General features: G+C 35.0%; 1 non-coding gene and 1 pseudogene across 1 annotated transcript; one reads left to right on the top strand and one right to left on the bottom strand.

Annotated features, from left to right (window-relative positions):
- LOC131176803 (uncharacterized) overlaps positions 1 to 13,261 on the bottom strand; it is a 167,102-nt pseudogene extending 153,841 nt beyond the window's left edge.
- A 6,571-nt stretch (positions 13,262 to 19,832) lies between these two features.
- On the top strand, positions 19,833 to 19,940 carry LOC131176807 (small nucleolar RNA R71). Its single transcript, XR_009146693.1, has one exon. It is a non-coding gene; the product is annotated as a small nucleolar RNA R71 (small nucleolar RNA).
- Positions 19,941 to 21,913: the final 1,973 nt, after the last annotated feature.

Raw genomic sequence — 21,913 nt, 5'->3', positions numbered from 1 at the left:
TGACTTATCACAAAACTCAAGTTAAATAGACAGAAGGATGAAATCATTGATTAAATTAAATTTTAGGGGCAAATTGTTGAGTTTTCAAACCATAGGGACATGATCATTAATTATGACAAACTACAATAACTCAATAATAATTTATCTCAAATTACTTTTTGTTGTATGCAGCACTTATTTAATAATAGTTTCTTCCCAAAATATAATATTTATTATTTATCAAACACTGCAAAACATTTTATTTTTTTGGTCAAAGGAAAATAATAGAAAAATATTTTATATTTATTAGCATTATACAGAAACTAAAGACTTTTGGTCAATTGATCTTGCTATATTATCTTGTCTTATATATTAATGCATTCCATCACTAAATTGGCCATGATCATTTTATATGATTTTGAAGAATTACTAAAGTTTCTCTCTTATAAATTGAACAAGAAAAGAGGAAGGGCGGGAGGGAATACAAAACTAAAAAGAAAGTACTTTTTACAAGTATTAGGATTGAAATAAAAGAGAGAGAGAGAGAGAGAGAGAGAGAGAGAGAGAGAGAGATAAAGTGTACCTTTGGCGTTCAATTAATGGATAAGATTAATAGTGAACAATTTTTGAAATAAAAGGACTTGATTGTTAAAATTTATATTAAGAAAAAAAAACTTTTAGGACTTAACTATAAAAGCAAGTACACTTCTATGATTTCAGATGTTATTCCTTGATTGATAAGGATGAAAAGGTCATTTAAAAAAAAAGATTTATCAAATAATAAAGATTAACATACAGAAGCAAAATGAGGTATATCAGACTTTCTTTTAAATGTCTACTCTTTTCATTATAAGGAAGTGCATAGATACATTACATGTTCCAATGAAATTGAATAGATGTCAAAATGTGTAGCAACTACATAACATAAAGCAGGAGCAAGGAAGGCATATTGTAATTATTTTCAAGCATAAGTTTGATTATCTTCTAAGGGAAGGAGGATAACAATTTCAAAGGAAGAAGGAAATATAGTGCGAGAAGAAACAAAAACATCACCAATTTACAAAAAGTTTTACACCAGTCATTTAAATTTAAATATAAGTCATCTTGTTGATAGTTTTTAAAAAAATTCATGAAATTAGTGGCTGATTTGGTTTGTTTTGGACCGATTCAACCTGATTCCACTATGCTGTTTCCAAGTCCGAAACCATTTCCAACTCCATTACTTAAAACCCCTCCTTTAATTCTAAGCTTCCTGATTGCTTAATTTAATTTTTTTTTCCTTCACCTTCTTGTTCCCTATGCCACCGATCTAAAAATAATTCCCTTGTAGAATAGTCTATCATGACTTTCATCAGTAATTACCTCACATGCTTTAACTTATCACATAGATAGCCATGTTCATTACGTAGAAATAAGTAATAGAAAAAAAAATATATATTTCAAAATCATGTTTGTATTAGAAAACAGATATTCATAGCAACTTACTCAACAAACTTGTATTCTTCATAGAATCCTGCTGACGGGTACTCAGTACAACTATATTCTTCATATCCATCAATCCCAATCCTACTATGAAGCCATTGTGTTCCTATTGTCATCATTAACAAAATAGGAATCAAATACCTCTCATCACATGATGTATAATTAAATAATACCAACTCAACTCAACTCAACTCAGTTAAGACTTTATCCTAAAAATTTGGGGTCAGCTATATGGAATCGCTTTCTCCACTCTAAACGATTTTGGGTTAAATCCTAAAAAATGTGTAATGCTTCTAGGTCATGTTGTACTACTCTCCTCCAAGTCAATGTAGGTCTACCCCTTCTTTTCTTTCTATCCTCTAACCTAATGTGATCTACTTGTCTAACTGGAGTCTCTGTATGTCTACGCTTCACATGACCAAACCACCTCAATCTCCCTTCTCTCAACTTATCCTTAATTGGCACCACTCCTACCTTTTTTCTAATACTCTCATTACGGACTTTATTTAATCTAGTATGATCACTCATCCACCTTAACATTCTCATCTCTGCAACTCTTATCTTAGACACATACGACTCTTTCAATGCCCAACACTCACTATCATAAAACATGGCCGGTCATATGGCTGTACGGTAAAATTTGCCTTTCAACTTATGGGGAATCTTACGATCACATAAAACTCTCGTGGCACGTCTCCACTTCAACCATCCAGCTTTAATCCTATGACTAACATCCTCCTCACATCCCCCATCTACTTGAAGGACTAAGCCGAGGTATTTAAATTGATTACTTTGGGATAGTACTACTCCATCCAAACTAACTCATTCCCTATCACCAGTTTGGCCTTCACTGAACTTGCAATGCGTGTATTATGTCTTTGTTCTACTTAACTTAAAGCCCTTTGACTCTAAAGCACTTCTTCAATGCTCTAACTTTCTATTGACTCCTTCTGGTATCTCATCTATCAAAACTATATCATCCGTAAACATTATGCACCAAGAGATACTCTCTTGTATATGTTTTGTCAATTCATCTAAAACTAATGTAAAAAGGTAAGGGCTTATAGCTGATCCTTAGTGTAATCGAACTGAGATCGGAAAATCTCTTGTGTCCCCTCCCACTGTGCACACAATGATAGTTGCTCCTTCATACATATCTTTCAATACTTGTATGTACCTAATAGATACCATCTTTTGTTCTAACACTCTCCATAAGAAATCTTTTGGAACACTATCATAAGCCTTCTCCAAATCAGTGAAAACCATGTGTGGATCTTTCTTCACATCTCTACATTTCTCCATCAAGCTTCTAATGAGAAAGATCACTTCCATAGTTGAACGACCGGGCATGAAGCCAAATTGATTGGGAGAGATAGAAGTATCATGACGTAGTCGATGCTCCACAAGTCTCTCCCACAACTTCATAGTATGGCTCATGAGTTTAATTCTCATATAGTTTAAGCAACTCTATATGTCTCCCTTATTTTTAAAAATAGGTACTAAAATACTCCTCCTCCATTCATCAGGCATTTTCTCTGAGTTTAGAATCTTATTAAATAATTTAGTTAACCATGCCACTCCCATATCTCCCAAACACTTCCACCCTTCAAATGGTATTCCATCAGGTCCATAGGCTTTACCCATTTTCATTCTCTTAAGTGCTTCCTTTACTTTTTAAAGCTCTCATCCTTCTAGTATAATTCACATTCTTTTCTATTGTTCTATAGTCTATATTCTCGTTATTACTACTTTGACTATTATTAAAGAGATCATCAAAATAATTTCTCCATCTTTCTTTAATGTCCTCATCTTTCACCAATATTTTTCCTTCTTTATCCTTAATGCACCTAACTTGATTGAGATCTTGACATTTCTTTTCTCTCCTCCTTGCTAATCTATAAATATCTTTCTCCCCTTATTTAGTTCCAAGTTTTTCATATAACTTTTCAAAGGCCTACGCTCTTGCTTGACTAATTGCCTTTTTTGCCTCTTTCTTTGCTATCTTGTACTATTCATATGCCTCATTATTATCACATTTAGCTAATTTCTTATACCATTCTCTCTTTCTCTTCACTGCCTTTTGTACTTCCTCATTCCACCACCATCTCTCTTTTGAGGCTGGTCCATGTCCTCTAGACTCTCCAAGTAATTTTCTAGCTACTTCTCTAATCTTTGATGCCATCTGTATCCACATATCATTGGCCTCCATATCCAGCTTCCATGCTTCGGACTCGAGAAGCTCATTTTTGAACTTCACTTGCTTTACTCCTTTGAACTCCCACCACTTTGTTCGAGCTACACTATTTCTTCTGACCTTACTTGAATTGTTCCTAAACTTGACATCCAAGACCACTAACTAATGTTGACTTGTTAAAGCCTCTCCTGGAATGACTTTGCAATCCTTGCATAGAGCTCTATTTGTCTTCCTAATTAAGAGGAAGTCAATTTGGATTCTATGTTGCCCACTTTTGAAAGTCACTAAATGTGACTCTCTTTTTATAAAGTAGGTATTTGCTAGTATTAGGTCGTATGCCATAGCAAAATCCAAGATACTTTTTCCCTCCTCATTTCGACTGTCAAAACCAAAACCTCCATGAACATTCTCATAACCTTACATATCACTTCCTACATATCCATTCAAATCTCCACTAATGAAAACATTCTCTTTATTCGGTATGCTTTGTATTAGATCATCCATATTATCCTAAAACCTTTGTTTACTCTCACTATCTAGTCCTACTTGTGGTGCATAAGCACTAACTACATTTATTGTTTCTCCTTCTAGTACTAGCTTTACTAGTATAATTCTATCTCCTACTCTTTTCACAACTATTATAGCGTCTTTCAATGTCTTGTTTATGATTATACCCACTCCGTTCTTGTTTCTCTCCTTTCCGGTAAACCACAGTTTGTACCCTGAATTACCCACTTCCTTGCTTTTCTCTCCTACCCATTTAGTCTACTGAATGCAAGCAATATTCACCCTTCTCCTTTCCAAGGTATCCACAAGCTCCATTAATTTTCCTGTAAGTGATCTAACATTCCAAGTACCAACCCTGATTCTCCTCCCATCCTATAACGCCCTCACCATAGGTAGTCTGCACATTCTACTGTTTCGACGACTAATGTCTATTGGGACAGCCAGAATGTCTGAAACTACACTTAAACTATAGTGAGCAGGCATAAATAGATGGAATAAATGCTAAGAAAATATAGGAAAAATTTAGAGAAAATAAAATAAAATTTGAGAATTTATTAATTAGTACAAAAATAATAAAAACAACCCGATGAGCACCACGAAGGGCATTTTGGTCATTTCACCCCCAAAGGTGAATTTTGACCTAAATGTCAAAATAAAATTTGAGAGAATGAAATAATTAACATAAGTTAAAAATTATGAATTTAATTAGGAAAAAGAAGAAGAGAAAAGAAGAAAAGAAAAGAAAGGAAAAGAAAAGAAAAAGGCTTTTGAAATTTTAAAAATTTAAGTACAACATATAGAATATATAAATACCCACAAGAGACAAAACTCACCAACCATCTTCTTCTCCACCACTTCTCTCTCTACATGAGCCGGCTGCTTGGTTCTCTCCCTTCCACCATTGTTGTCAAGCTTAAAGCTTAATTTCCTCTTCATTTACCCATCAAAACCTTTAGCCCTCTTCATTAAAAATCCTCCCCACTGCATAAGGAAGCTTTAGATACCCATAAGAAGCAAGAAAGTTGAAGTTGAAGTTGGGTCATCAAGAGGTTAGTGCACTAAACTCCTAATCTCTTCTTTAAGCATGAAAATCATGCTAAACCAAGTGTAAATTTCATGAAATTAAAAAGGAAATTTGAGGTAGAGAGACATTTGAATTTCGGCAGCCATGAACTCTTTGGGGTTTGATGGTTTTAAATGATGAAAATTGGTTCCATGGGAATGTTTGATAAGTTGATATGATTAGAAGTGTAAATGTGTTAAGTTTGTATCAATTGGATAATTGAAATTAGGGTTTGTGCATATGAATTTGGGGATTTTGTGAAATTGTTGAAATTGACCTAATTGAGATGAGATTGTTGCTTATAGAAGTGCTATGTATGCCAATTGAAGTAAGGGAGTTAGAGGAAATTGAAAATTGAGAGTGCTTGTTTTCTGCAGGTTGGGACTCAATGAGTTCAGTGTTATTGAGTCATAACTGAAATTGTGTGACTCCAATTTGTATGAGGCCAATTAGAGGTGAATTTAGACTCAAAATAACCCATTTTTCATGTGGACACCATGCTCAAATTTCGTCAAAATCATGATTAAATTTCTGCCCAAAACTGGATAACCCAGAAAATGACCATTGTTCATTTGGTCATAACTCCCTCTATACTGGTCCAAATAACCTGAATTTGATACCATTGGAAAGCTTAGATATAGGGCTACAATTTTCATGAAGATCACTAAACCCAGAAATGCCAAAAACCAGACCAAATGGCTGGCCCAAGTTGGGTCACAAAACTGTCAAGAATTAGGTTATCTAGAAACTACTGGACATAAACTTACCCGACTAGTTTTGGCAAAATGGCTATAACTTGGTCTACAAAAACTCAAATGAAATGAAACCAGTAGCAAAATGTCCAAAGACACAGACCTACAAAATTGGTATTTTGACCAACACCCAGAAATCAAGAAAACTAGGTCAAATAGTTAGAACAAATCACTGCATCAAAACCTGGAATCTGACCAAACTTCACTTGACCCCAGAATAGTCTTTTAGCCATATCTTTCACTAGAAAAATCCAATTGGGATGAGCCATACCTTTCTAGAAACGTAAGAAATAGGGCTACAACTTTGTTTTAGAAACCTACCTCAAATTATGAATTTAAGAATCTTGAAAATTGACCTGCATTCACTGACCTGAACTGAACACCTGTTGGAATAGGGTACATGAGCCTAGGTCAGTTAATTGGCCATAATTAATTCCACAAAACTTAAAAAATTATGATACAAATTTCTCAATGATCATGAGGCATTGGACAACAATTTCTATGAAGATCACCATGCCTAAAAGTGACTGCAACATGTTCCATTAATTAGGTAAATTCTAAGTCCAAAAGTTGCCTAGTTAAGGAACCAGAATTTAGAAATGAGTCAGCTATGGTTATCCGACCATAACTTGAGTTCTAAAAATCAAATTGACATGATTCAAAAGGGAAAATAAAGATAAGACATAGGGGAACAACTTCCATGAGGGAAGTGTGGCTAAACAGTGGCTACAAACTGATAGGTAAAAGTGAGATACAAAAACTGAACCTAAAGAAAGGTCCATGAGATAAATTATCTTGTGGTAGGAAATCAACCCTAACAAACCATTAAACACTAAATCACATGAAAGAGGTACGTGGGACATATTTTCCCACTGTATAGTGAAATAAATATTTCTAATAAATAAGTATTAATGTTTATTTACCCATAATATACATAGACTTATTTATTTAAATTGGATCAATTGGTATACCAATTAAGGACTACAGATAGCAATATTGCCCATAAGAATAATCATTAACAGATAAAATCTGTCTGACATGATTGTTCTAAAGGCCTCATGCCTGCCCGTTGGCCATTGTGCCTAATATTATATCTGGCTTAAATGCCTACCCGCAGACCTCATGCCTGATATGACCAACGTATACTGGATAGACATATGGTTGTCTAACTAGTATATTCTCGTGTATCCAGCTTTTATAATTTGTTATAGGTTTCTTGGGCACTGATAATGATTAATTAAGACTGAATATACAATAAGTAAACAGAAAAGATCCCAATAATTTTAATTGTTTTCAAAGTGAAATAAAAATGTAAAAGACCCAGAAATTAGGAATTGCCATTATTATTTCAATTGTTTAGTTATTGTTATTATAAATTATGCACTACTAAGCGTTATGCTTAGCGCGTTGGTTATCCATCGCTTGGTTTTCCATCATGTTGGTTTTCCATCGCGTTGGTACTGGAGATCAGCAGCAGCAATAGTACTCACACAGAGACCGATAAGATTTTCTAGTGTCTACTTGTCACCTCAGTTGTATATATTTTGTTGGTAGGGCCCATGTATTAAACTTAGTATTTTGGTTTATTGTACATGAACATTATTTAATCATATTTTGAGATTGTAAATTATTATGTATAAACTTTTATATGAATGAAATGAGATGTCCTTATTTGAAATGAATATGAGCAAATTATATGAATGTTTAATGACATAAAATGACATGGAAAAATATGATATAGAAATGTGTGAAATGAATATGAACATGTTAGCAGGTAATTAGGGGAACCCGCCAGATGCTAACAAAATGGAAGAGGCACTGTCCGGGTCTCCATAGAAACAAGTTGTGTGAAAAAAAAAATTTCTACACATAGATTGCCTATTTTAAATGATATTAAAATTTACAATGGACATGATAAGATAAGATAGGGTGCTCCGGCACTGAATATGGTACTTCTTGTTCGGTTATTAATGTGGCCCAACCGCAAGTGCACGAGTCGTACAAGTAATATAGAAAAGATATCGTTCTCACGAGGAGTTGTGTTAATGATCGAATTTTTGATATGAAAATTGACTAATTTAAACTATTTTTGAAATTAAAGCAATAAATTGATAGATATTGAAGTGTGAAATCCATATGTGCAAAATTAATAACTATTCAACAATGTAATGATTTAACTAAATTTGCATCAAATTAAAATAACAAATTGAAATATGGCAAGATTTAAAATGGCAAGTAATTAAATTCAATTAGAAATTAACAATGATAAAAAGGGCAATTCCAGAGTTCGGGAGTTCATATTTAAGCTATTTTGGGATTTTTAAATTGGTTATCCAATCTTATGGATCTTACGGGTTTTAAGGAGATTAATTCTCAAATCCTTTGAATACCCTTTCGAGTGGGACAAAGAGTGCCTTAATCAATCTAATCCTACTTTTGTAGAGTTAAAATTAATCAAGACCCATTAAGTTCCTTAATTAATCTGTAAATCCTCTTAATCCTTAGTCTATTTCTAGATCTAAGTTAATTAAGTCCAATTTCTTGATTATCTATTACAAAGTTTTCTCCTTTCGGTGCTTCAACTATGGATTAAGAACAACACTTAATGGGATCCTACACTAAGCATGTCATTGAGCACACAAGAAATGAATAAAACTCATTAAAATCACAAAATATGGATTACCCAATCAAAATCCACAAAATATCTCAAATATTACATCCCAACTCTAGAATCTAACGAAAACTACTCACTATCCATAATATTTACAAGAAATTCTGAGTTAATACGAAAATAAATCTTTAATCTAAGCTAAGAACTAAGAAACCCAATACAAGAAAGGTAGGTAATATGCAAGAAAGGAAAGAAAACTCCAAATCTGGTCTAGAAATAGAGAGGTGACGTTTTGCTCCCTCTTTTTGACTCTTCCCCTACTGCTGCTCCCTTTTATGTCTCTTCCTCCTTTTCTAAAATGAGATAAGGGCCTATTTATATCTTTTTCTGACAAATATCCCTAAAATGGTGTGTTTGAGGTTTGTTTTCATGTGGGAATCTTCTGCCAGCTCATTATGAAGACTCTATAAAACTACATAAGTGGACTACATAAGTTATGCAGTCCCTTATGCAGTTTTCGGCAAATTTCTGGGCTCTCTATGTGAAGCTGCATGAGCAGGGCATGAATCTGCATAAGTTATGCAGTAACTTATGCAGATTTCGGCAGGTTTGGAAAATTGCTTCTTCTCCCTGTGCAGAACTGCACAACTTATGCGGTAAGTTATGCGCAATTTGAAACTTGTTTTTGACATCTTTGGCTGTAGAAATCACTCCTCATTGGCAAAATTTCCTTTTTAGTCCCTCAAAAACACTATTTTTCCTACAAAACAAAGTAAAATTACAAATTAATCCAAAAATTGATAATCATGAAAAACTATCTAAATAACTAATAAAATTGACTAAAAGTGACTAACAATCAAGTAAAATGGCCATGAAATTAAACCTAAATGACTATGCAAAATGCATGTATCAAAACCCCCAAACTCAAGTCTTTGCTTGTTCTCAAGCAAACTTTAAAATATAATGTAATTTTTAGGGGTGCCTTGTCCAAAGAGCTATGAAAATCACTTATTAAAGTAACTTAACATACCTTTAGCCATACCAATAATCCATATACCCATCCTTCAAAAATGCAAAGAATTTAATGCTTATCCAAACTTTCACCGCTTAGCCATCAAGTCAAATATCATCCAAAATTCCCAAACCAACCAATCAAAAGAGAGAGTCATGCTCAAAAGGAATTCTAGAACAATCAATAGCCAAAGTGTCTCTATATAGAATGATGGAATTTAATGAGTGAATGAATAAATTTCCAATCCCATAGGCAAATTCCCTACTCCTATCTCCACTAATGTAGCAGGTACTATCAAGAGATCAAAGGTCTTTTTAGGGATGTAATGGGGCCATGAGGTTTAAAATGAGGTTAAGAAGAATGAGGGTAAAAAGGATTCAAAGCATGAGAATATTCTCAATCTTGAAAACATAAGGTACACTTTCTTATTATTATTTTTTCTCTTTTTTTATTTATTTTTTATTTATTATATAAAGAGGAGAGAAATACACAATAAGAATTTTCAAGTGCTTGCATATTTTACAAAATACATAAAATGGAGGGACACCTTGATACTTTAAACTTGTATCTTGTATTTTCTCTTGATGAATGTCCCTAAAAATACCACCCCCAAACTCATTTCTTTTAATTACTTTGGGTGGATTTTTTTTTTTCAATTTGAATAACAATAATGAAAAGCATGTATACTAGCACTTTTACAAGATGGCAAGCATTTCTTCTCGCTTTCATTATTATATATTTTTTCTTTTTTTATTTATTATTTTATTTTTTTTATATGAATATAAAATGTACCTAATATTATAAATAATTATCCTCATGAAAAGGTTTGGAGTGTTTGGTTCATTGGTTAGGTAGCAATAAGGGTTTCAAGAAAAATTAGGAATATAAAGGCTAAAACGGGTTTGCAAGGGTTAATTTTAATTAGGAAAAAGGCCAAAGGTATAAAATGAGAAGGTTTAAATCAAAGAACGCCTAATCATCTCTCTTTTCAAGTACAAGCTGGTATTTCCCCTTGAAAGGTTTAGAAAATTTGTTCTAGGATTGGTGAGACATCACTTGACTACCTTATATCCAATAACTCCCTCTAAACACTCTAATCTCTAAAGGACTAGTTGGGTGGCTTTTTGGCTAAAAAGATATAGGCAAGGGATAAAAACTTCAAAACTTTGCACCTCTTAGGAAACTTTCAATCCACAAACCCAACTTAAGGTAAGTCAAATCACTCTAATAGGCAACTTTTCAATACTCAAGGGATTTGGCAAAAGATTTTATTTCATGATGCACGATTCCTAAAAATGAGCAATGCATTAACTAAATGGAAGAAATCTATTTATATGCAATGTGTATAATTTCTAAGTGTTGTATAATGAGTATGTGAATGTGTTATGTATATTTATGTATGGATGTGTATGTAAAATATTTACAATATATATGTAAATGGAATGGAATGAGATGTTCCTATACTCAAAATGTGAAAAATGTAGCAAAAATCAAAATGCACACCCCCAAACTCAAAATTGGATATTGCCCTCAATGTCTAAGGCAGTGCAGCATGAAAATTCAAAGGAAAGAGGAATAGCCAGGAATAGTTAAATTTAAAAGCAAAAAGAAAGAGTTACCTGGCATAGAGCAATGTTTTAGTATCTAAAATGTGAATTCAAGAGATGATGGTGATGCATAAGAAAGCTGCACAAGTTATGCAGAATAAATGCTTTACAGCACAGGTGCATAAGGGGAGTGCATAAGCTGTGCAGTATGGCATGAGTTGCATAAGGGACTGCACAGGTTATGCAGAACATTTGCATAAGGAGTTTCACAGCCTGTGCAGTATATTGAAAAGCTACAGCATAATGATATATCAAGGAAAAACTTGCAAACACTGGCAGAGGTATGTAAATATATACAGTGTATTGACAAGTATGCACAAAAGGGCAGCAAAGGCAATGAGAAGCAATGAAAAACTAATGGAATAGCCATCCAATTGAACTTCAAGAAAACAGAATTCAAGACAAACTAAAATTGTTTCAGCACATCTAAAAAGAAAACTCCTAGAAGCTGAACAAAAGCAAAATAAAAACTAATCTAATTTTATGGTTTTGCCCTTGTCCAAAGGTGCTGCTAGGGGACTGGATGGAGCTGGCTTCTGCTGAAGGGGTGGTTCTGGAGGAGGTGATGGAGGTGGAGGTGGCATACCCAGAAAAGCCATGAGCTACTTCATCATCTCTTTTAACTCTTTCTGCTTATCTCTGGTTTCCATAACAAGATCAAAGAGTTGATCATGGCGATCCTTAAGGGTATCAAGACCAGATTCAAGCTTCCTATCCATAAAATATACATCATCACTAAGCCTCTCAAGATAGGTGAATAAGGCTTTAGTGTTGAAGGGAGGAGGTGCTGTGGAGGAAGAAGGTCTAGCTGCAGATGGTGTTGGCTGTGCAGATTCTGTTGGGGTATCCTGTGCAGATTGAGTAGGTAGTGCAGGTTCAGCAGAAGGCTATTGGACTGCTGGTGCAGATTATGCCTCTGGTTGTGCAGATGGTCCTGTATCTGCTACTGGTTGTACAGTGTCAGATGGTGGCAAACTGAATCCAGTTTTGGATAAGTGAGTAGCATCAAAATATAGAGTGTCTAAAAGTGCTGGTAGAGGATGCTCTTCCAGATCAAAACCAAAATGTTTAGCTATAACAGTTATGAGCCCACCCATGACTGTATCACCTACAGATTTGGTAGCAATATGCAACACATGTTCACAGAAGAAGTAACCAGGAGATATTTTGACTTTGTAAAAAGCACACCATAGCATGAATAAGTCAGAATTTCCAACAGCACCAGAACTAGTCCCTCGACCCAAGATAGTGCTAGTAATAAGCCTATGGATAAATCTAAGTGCTGGGTCTATTATTTGGGAGGTCTTGGATCTGCCAGCATAAAAACTCTGAGATTGGTTTGTAATGCTTCTCCAAAACTGAACAGCATTCCAAATACCTTTATTTGCTACCTCTATGCCTGTATATGGTACCCTAAACAATCCATCAATAGCAAACCCAAAAATACTATGAAATTGGTTTAATGATAGCTCTCTATTTTGCCCCAAGCACCTAAATTTCATAGTTGGCTTGTAATCTATCTCATGCAATTTCAGAGTAGCAGAAAATGAGGAAATAAATTCCAATACTATGGCTAGATAAACTAATTCTTGTTTATGCACAAATTCCATCCAACCTAGTCCATAAAGGTAAGCAACAACATTAACAAATAAACCAACTGATTGGAGGGCATCTGTAGAAATGTAGCTAGTGGGTTGCACTTTTCTGTCCTTTAGCCTCTTAAAAGTTACCTTATGGGTTGCATCAGAAAGAGGCCAAGTTAGTTTAGATACCTGTGCTGCCGCTGCTGAAGGTTGTTTCTTGCTAGAAGAGGGTGATTTGGCTTGTGGGGTAGAGATAGAAACGCCAACCCCCTGTCGTGTGGAAGTTGAAGTTTTGGGGTTTTTGGGTGTAGGTTCTAAAAGTGGAGTAGCAAGTGGGTCTTTTCGTTTTGCGAGAGGTGGTGTAGAGGCCATGGGTCTGGTTGATTTCGACCGGATTCTCCTCTTATAGGTGGATGTAGGAAAAGGTGGAGGGGTTTGTTGTGGAGGAGAATTGGGATTGGGGGCCTGCATTGCTAGGGGCGTGACTTGGAGAGGAGAGCCTTGAGGGAAGGGATTTCCATGGTGGTGGTCGACGATGGTGGGAATGGAGGAGGGAAGAAGAAAGTAAAAGAGGAAAAGGGATATTAAGGTTTTGGTCGGTGAAGAAGGGGGTGTGGGGAGAAGGATACTGAGAAAAATGAACAGGAGGGAGGTTGTGAACAGAAATAACGGGAAGTGGGAGGTGGGAAAGTGGGGTGCCAAAAATTTTGATTTGCACAGGACATGCGATTTTCTGCATAAGGGGAGAATGGGTGTGCATAAGTTTTGCACTCTCTTATGCAGGTTTTGGCAGAAAATGGGAGTGTGAAAAGTTGGTTATGCAAAAGTGCATAAGTTATGCACTCTCTTATGCTAGTTTCGGCAGAAAATGGGAGGTCTGAAAAATTGGTTATATAAAAGTACATAACTTATGCACTCTCTTATGCAAGTTTCGGCAAAAAATAGAAGTGTGAAAGGTTGGTCGTGCAAAAGTGCATAACTTATGCACTCTCTTATGCAAGTTTTGGCAGAAAATGGGAAGTCTGAAAAATTGGTTATGCAAAAGTGCATAACTTATGCACTTTCTTATGCAAGTTTTAGCAAAAAATAAAATCCCAGAAAATTTGATTATGCAAAAGTGCATAAGCTGTGCACTTGGTCATGTAGATTTCGGCAGAAATAAAAATGCAGGATTTGAAGTTATGCAAGAGTGCATAAGTTATGCACACACTTATGCAAGTTTCGGCAGAAATTGGGAATTGGCAAAAATGTGGCGGTGCAGAATTGCATAAGTTATGCACACCCTTATGCAGATTTCGGTAAGAAATGAAATGGCAAAAATTTGGTTATGCAGGATTGCATAAGTTAGGCACGAGCTAATGCAGGTTTTGGTAGAAAAGAAAAATGGGAAAAAAAAGAGACCTGAAAGCTGCATAAGTTATGCAGTTACTTATGCACATTTCAACAAGATTCATATTATAATAAAAATACTTTGCAAGTTTGAAAAATACACAAGAATGAAGAAATGTAACCCTGTGAAGTATAAATCATGAGAAATTATCATCAAAAACACATTAATATATGCAGAATCCATCATAATTGCACTATACAAGCTTGTAGAAGAAAGTTCTGCATAAGAGACATATGTGAGTTATGTCATTTTAACTCAAACCCTGCAAATTAACATTCTAGCACATTAAAGCTCAATAAAAATCTACACAAAATTGCACTTATCCATAAAAGAAAATAGACTCTCCAAGTTATCCCAAGAAAATACAACATGTGCACATTGAATCACACAACCCAATTAAGTTCAGAACTACTAAAATGACCCACTTACCATCATATTAACATGATAAGCACAATTACATAAAAGTTACACACCCAACCTCAACAAAGAAGCAAATACCATATGCTGCAGACCCTTTTTGCTGAAAAGTTTTCTTCATAAGCCAAGAAGGGGTCCTGCACAGGTTATTCAATGAAAATAAACCAATCTTGGGAGAGTTAATGGATAAATTATTAGATTAAGAGTTACTCTCCAGCAGTGCAAAAACCTTCATCCATTGAAATACATCTACAAAAGACAAAATTCAACAATGTCAAAAATTGAATTTGGGGAGATTTAAGATAAAAACAAAAGTAATGCAAATAAAAGTAAATCAACAAAAGCAAAATAAAAGAACTTGGGGTGCCTCCCAAGAGCGCTAATTTATAGTCCTTAGCTGGACTCTTCATGCATCTCACTAAAAAGGAGGTGAGGGATCAGAGAGCTTGTAACAGCTTGCTCCCTTTATTGGGTCTCCAGTTATATAATGTTTCAATCTATGTCCATTGACCTTAAAATTCCTAGATTTTTCACTCCAAATTTCAATTGCTCCATAAGGGAAAACTTTAGAAACTCTATATGGACCAGTCCACCTTGATTTAAGTTTTCCAGGGAACAATTTCAATCTTGAGTTGAATAATAAAACTAAATCACCTTCTTTAAATTCCTTTTCCTAAGATGCTTATCATGCCAAACTTTAGTTCTTTCTTTATAAATACGGGCACTTTCATAGGCATCCATCCTTAATTCTTCAAGCTCATTAAGTTGCAATAGCCTCTTCTCACCAGCTTGCTTGAGATCAAAATTCAAGGTCTGAATGGCCCAATATGCTCTATGTTCTAGCTCCATAGGTAAATGACAAGACTTACCATACACCAACCTAAAGGGATTAGTTCCTATAGGGGTTTTGTAAGCAGTCCTATATGCCCATAAAGCATCATCTAGTTTGACAGACCAATCTTTCTGAGAATTGCTCACTGTTTTCTCCAAGATATGTTTGAGTTCTCTGTTAGAAATTTCAACTTATCCTGAAGTTTGAGGATGGTATGGGGTAGCTATTTTGTGCACTACGCCATACTTCCTCATTAAGCTCTCAAATTGCTTATTACAAAAATGTGAACCCTCATCACTAATTATAGCCCTTGGAGCTCCAAATCTACTCAAGACAAATTTCTTCAAGAATTTCACTACCACCTTAGCATCATTAGTTGGAGTTGCAATAGCTTCTACCCACTTTGACACATAGTCAACTCCAACTAGAATGTATTTATTAACATATGAAAGAGGAAGTGGGCCCATAAAATCTATTTCCCATACATCGAATAATTCCACCTCAAGAATATTATTTAGGGGCATTTGATCTCTTTTTGACAAATTTCCACTCCTTTGACATTTATCGCATTCTAACACAAATTTCCTCACATCCTTAAAAAGGTTTGGCCAAAAGAAACCAGCCTACAGAATTTTATTGGCTATTTTAGAGATTCTAAAGTGTCCTCCATAATTAAAAGCATGGCAATGATGCATAACACTCTCTATCTCCTCATCAGGAATACATCTTCTTATTAAACCATCACAACATCTCCTAAAGAGTAAAGGATCATCCCATCTATAAAATCTTGCCTCATGCAAAAACTTTTTCTTTTGTTGCCATGTCATTCCTAGAGGTAAAGCTCCATAAGATAGATAATTCACCAAGTCTGCATACCAAGGTAGTTTAGCAACAAGAGAGAAAAGTTGTTCATCCAAGAAAAACTCATCAATAGGGACTTCATCCATTTCTTCATCATCCAATTTCAACCTACTAAGATTATCCGCAACTACATTTTCAGCTCCCTTCTTATCTCTAATTTCCAAATCAAACTCTTGTAGCAGCAGAATCCACCTAATGAGCCTAGGTTTAGCCTCCTTTTTACGAAGTAAATACCTAATAGCAACATGATCTAAAAATATAACCACCTTTGAGTCAATAATGTAAGGTCTGAACTTTTCCAATGCAAAGACAATTGCTAAGAATTCCTTTTTAGTTGTTGCATAATTTGTTTGAGCCTCATCTAGTGTTCTACTAGCATAATAAATAGCATAAGCCCTTTTGTCCTTTCTTTGACCAAGAACAGCTCCAATTGCATAGTTGCTAGCATCACACATAATTTTAAAAGGTCGGCTCTAATTAGGCGGTTGCATGATTGGTGCAGTGATAAGAGCTTGTTTCAATCTACAAAAGGCATCCAAACACTCTTGGTCAAATACAAATGGTATGTCATGACTTAACAAATTAGACAAAGGTTTGGCTATTTTAGAAAAATCCTTGATAAAGCCTCTGTAGAATCCGGCATGTCCTAAAAAACTTCGAATTCCTTTGACATTGGTAGGAGGAGCCATCTTCTCTATCACTTCAACCTTGGCTTTATCAACCTCTATTCCTCTGTTAGACACCAAATGTCCAAGCACTATCCCTTCTTGAACCATGAAATGACACTTTTCCCAGTTTAACATAAGGTCAGTATCTACACATCGCTGCAAAACTTTAGAAAGGTTAGCCAAGCATATGTCAAATGAAGATCCATAAACAAAAAAGTCATCCATAAAAACCTCCATTATATCTTCAATGAAATCTGAGAAGATTGCCATCATGCACCTTTGAAAAGTGGCTGGTGCATTACACAACCCAAATGGCATCCTCCTATAAGCAAAGGTTCCATATGGACAAGTAAAGTGGTTTTCTCTTGATTATTTGGATGGATAGGGATTTGGAAAAATCCTGAATACCCATCTAAATAGCAAAAATAAGAATGCCTAGCCAGTCTTTCTAACATTTGATCAATGAAGGGAAGTGGAAAATGATCTTTTCTAGTGGCAATATTTAATTTTCTATAATCTATGCACATTCGCCAACTAGTCACTATTCTGGTGAGAATTAATTCGTTATTTTCATTTTTGACCATTTTCATTCCACCTTTTTTAGGGACAACATGTATTGGACTCACCCAAGTATGGTCTGAGATAGGATATATGATCCCTACATCAAGCAACTTCAAAATTTCTTTTTTAACAACTTCTTTCATATTTGGGTTCAACATCCTTTGATGTTCAATAGATGGCTTACAATTTTCTTCCAAAATAATTCTGTGCATGCAAAAGTGTGGACTTATTCCCTTAATGTCATCTATGGTGTATCCTAAAAATTTCCTAAATTGTCTCAACACTCTTAACAACTTATCAACCTCTAAAGTGCTCAAGTTTGCATTTACAATTACTGGATAAGTGTTATTGGGGCCAAGAAATTCATACCTGAGCTGAGAAGGAAGTTGCTTAAGTTCTACCTTAGGTGCATCTTTTTCCTTGAATGATGGTTTATTAGACTCGACTTTTTCCTTTTGTGTGAGTTGAAAAACTGGAGCAGAAATAAATGGTGGACTGCTCTCAAAATGTTGAGCATATGCAGCCACATGAGGGTTATCATTGTCTATGCTTCCTCCATGAACCAAGCAATTTTCAAGTGGATCTTCCGGATATCTCTTTCTAAAGTGTTCTTCAACCAGCTCATCCATGATATCAATTCTCAAACAAGTATCAGCTTCAGAATGATGTTTCTTCATAGTGTTATTAATATTGAAAACCAATTGATCTTCACCAACTCTAAGAGTTAATTTTTCTCCCTTAACATCAATTAATGCTCCTGCTGTAGCTAGAAAGGGCCTTCCCAAGATAATTGGAATATTAGAATCCTCTTCCATGTCCAAGATGACAAAGTCAACAGGTATACAGAACTTCCTAACCTTTAGAGGCACATTCTCCAAAATCCCTTCAGGATACTTAATTTATCTGTTAGCTAATTGAAGAGAAATGTGGGTTGGCTTAAGATCTTTCATATTGAGCTTCTCATAAATGGAGAGGGGCATAAGGCTAACACTAGCCCCTAAATCACATAAAGCTTTTGTAGAACATGATTCCCCAATGTGGCATGGAATTGAAAAACTCCCTGGATCCTTGAGCTTTGGAGGAAGTTTCCTTTAGAGGATAGCACTGCATTCTTCTGTCAAAGCTACAGTTTCATGGTCTTCAAGTTTCCTCTTGTTTGAGAGAATTTCTTTTAAAAATTTTGCATAAGAGGGCATTTGTGAAAGAGCATCAATAAAAGACACATTTATGTATAGCTTCTTCAAAACCTCTAAGAACTTTCCAAATTGCTTATCAAGCTTGGCTTTCTGAAATCTTTGTGAAAAGGGAAGTTGTGGTTTGTAAGGCTCTGGAGGTATATACTTCTCTTCCTTCTCTTCAATTTTCTCTTTACCTTTTTCTGCACTTTCTTTCTCACTTTCTTGTTTTTCACTCTCATCAATTTCTTTCTCATTTTCTCTCTTCTCATTGTTTACAACCTTCCCACTTCTTAAAGTAATAGCTTGACACTGTTCTCTTGGGTTTTCCGGTTGACTTAGAAGTTTTCCAAAAGACTTGGTACCTGAGGAAGATGCTTGTTGTGCAATCTGATTTTTCAACATTCTGTTATGTGTTTGCATCTGTTCTAGCCTTGCTTTCATCTCTCTCATCTCTTCATCATGCTTAGTTTGGTTAGCAAGAATCTGTTGTAATAAAGCTTCTGTGGTGGAACCTTGTTCTTGCTGTTTTGGTGAAGGTGCAGGATTCATGTTTCTCTGCTAAAAATTAGGCAATGGTTGCCTATTTTGCTGATATAGAATTCCTTGTTGCTGTTGTGGTTGAACATTCTGATTTGGGACTTGACTTTGCTGATTTCCCCATGAAAAGTTGGGATGATTCCTCCAAGTTGGATTATAAGTTTGAGAGTAAGGATTCCCCATTTGTTTGTTTCCATAATTACCAACATATGCAGCTTGCTCTCCATAGTCTATTCCACAGCTGGTAGTTCCTTCTGCAAAAGCAACTTGTTGTGAACTTCCAGATGATAATGATGAACTCACCAACATACTTAAATCTTCCATCTTCTTAGCCAAAACATTTGTAAGTGCATCAAACTTTGAATTAATCATGTTGAATGGATCAAGGTCATACATTCCAGCAGCTTGCCTCTTTTGAGTTGGAGTTGATCCTCTTGGACTACTCCAAAGATGAGTATTCTTTGCAATTTTCTCCAATAGCTCATAAGCTTTATCTTCATGCTTCATAATAAATTCTCCTCCTATTTGAGCATCAATAATCCCTCTAATTGTAGGAGTAACATTGGTGTAAAAATTCTGGTTTATCATCCATTTTGGAATGGCATGATGTGGGCATTGTCTCTCTAATTCCTTCCATCTCATCCATGATTCATAGAGAGTTTCATCTTCTCTTGGTTTGAAAGCTGTCATTTGATTCCTTAATTCTTGAGTTTTTCCAGGTCGAAAATATTGTGCAAGAAATGCATCAGTGAGTTGCTCCTAATTTGTAATGGAGTTGTGAGGTAAAGAATCAAGCCAATCCAATGCTCTATCCTTCAAAGAGAATGGGAATAGCTTCAATCTTGCTGCATCATCAGATACTCCAGGTTGTTTTTGCATGTCACAGATCATAACAAACTTCTTAAGATGAGTATGAGGATTTTCTGAAGGATGACCTCTGAATTAAGAATTCTGAATCATTTATAGTACTCTAAAATCCATCTTATATCTATTTGCATCAATTCTTGGTCTTGCTATGCTCTCTCTCAAATCATCAAAATAAGGAAATGCGTGATCCATTATACTTTCCCTAGGCACATTAGCATTTACAACCTCTTCACCTTGGGCTACATGTTCATTGTTTCGATCATTACCAGCATTACCACCACCAATTCTAATTCTTTCATCAGCCATGTCTGCTTCAATTTCAGTTTCTCTCAAGGCTTCTTTCCTTTTTCTGGTTTCTTTCTTGTTGGCTCTACTAAATTTCTCAATTTCAGGATTAAACAATAAGGATGTGTCACTTGTGCTTCTAGCTCTTCTCATAAAAGATTAAGAGTACCTAAAAAGAACAAACAAACACAAAATGAAAAGATAACAAAGATAAAACTATAAACAACTAAAATAATCAAGAATTCAATCTTAAACTAATAACTCCCCAGCAACAGCACCAAAAACTTAATGTGGCCCAACCGCAAGTGCACGGGTCGTACAAGTAATATAGAAAAGATATCGTTCCCACGAGGAGTTGTGTTAATGATCGAATTTTTGATATGGAAATTGACTAATTTGAACTATTTTTGAAATTAAAGCAATAAATTGATAGATATTGAAGTGGAAATCCATATGTGCAAAATTAATAATCTATTCAACAATGTAATGATTTAACTAAATTTGCAACAAATTAAAATAACAAATTGAAATATGGCAAGATTTAAAATGGCAAGTAATTAAATTCAATTAGAAATTAACAATGATAAAAGGGCAATTTCGGAGTTCAGGAGTTCATATTCAAGCTATTTTGGGATTTTTAAATTGGTTATCCAATCTTATGGATCTTACAGGTTTTAAGGAGATTAATTCTTAAATCCTTTGAATACCCTTTCGAGTGGGACAAAGAGTGCCTTAATCAATCTAATCCTACTTTCATGGAGTTAAAATTAATCAAGACCCATTAAGTTCCTTAATTAATCTGTAAATCCTCTTAATCCTTAGTCTATTTCTAGATCTAAATTAATTAAGTCCAATTTCTTGATTATCTATTACAAGGTTTTCTTCTTTCGGTGCTTCAACCATGGATTAAGAACAACACTTAATGGGATCCTACACTAAGCATGTCATTGAGCACACAAGAAATGAATAAAACTCATTAAAACCACAAAATATGGATTACCCAATCAAAATCCACAAAATATCTCAAATATTACATCCCAACTCCAGAATCTAATGAAAACTACTCACTATCCATAATATTTACAAGAAATTCTGAGTTAATATGGAAATAAATCTTTAATCTAAGCTAAGAAGTAAGAAACTCAATATAAGAAAGGTAGGTAATATGCAAGAAAGGAAAGAAAACTCCAAATCTGGTCTAGAAATGGAGGGGTGACATTTTTGCTCCCTCTTTTTGACTCTGCCCCTACTGCTGCTCCCTTTTATGTCTCTTCCTCCCTTTCTAAAATGAGATAAGGGCCTATTTATATCTTTTTCTGACAAGTAGCCCTAAAATAGTGTGTTTGAGGTTTGTTTTCTTGTGGGAATCTTCTGCCAGCTCATTATGAAGACTCTATAAAACTGCTTAAGTTATGCAGTCCCTTATACAATTTTTGGCAAGTTTCTGGGCTCTCTATGTGAAGCTACATGAGCAGTGCATGAATCTGCACAAGTTATGTAGTAACTTATGCAGATTTTGACAGGTTT

Source organism: Hevea brasiliensis, unplaced genomic scaffold (genome assembly GCF_030052815.1).
Source record: "Hevea brasiliensis isolate MT/VB/25A 57/8 unplaced genomic scaffold, ASM3005281v1 Scaf25, whole genome shotgun sequence".
In the NCBI taxonomy this organism is placed as follows: domain Eukaryota; kingdom Viridiplantae; phylum Streptophyta; class Magnoliopsida; order Malpighiales; family Euphorbiaceae; genus Hevea; species Hevea brasiliensis.
The sequence above is the reverse complement of the archived record's forward strand: the minus strand, read 5'-3'. Positions and strand labels throughout refer to the sequence as shown.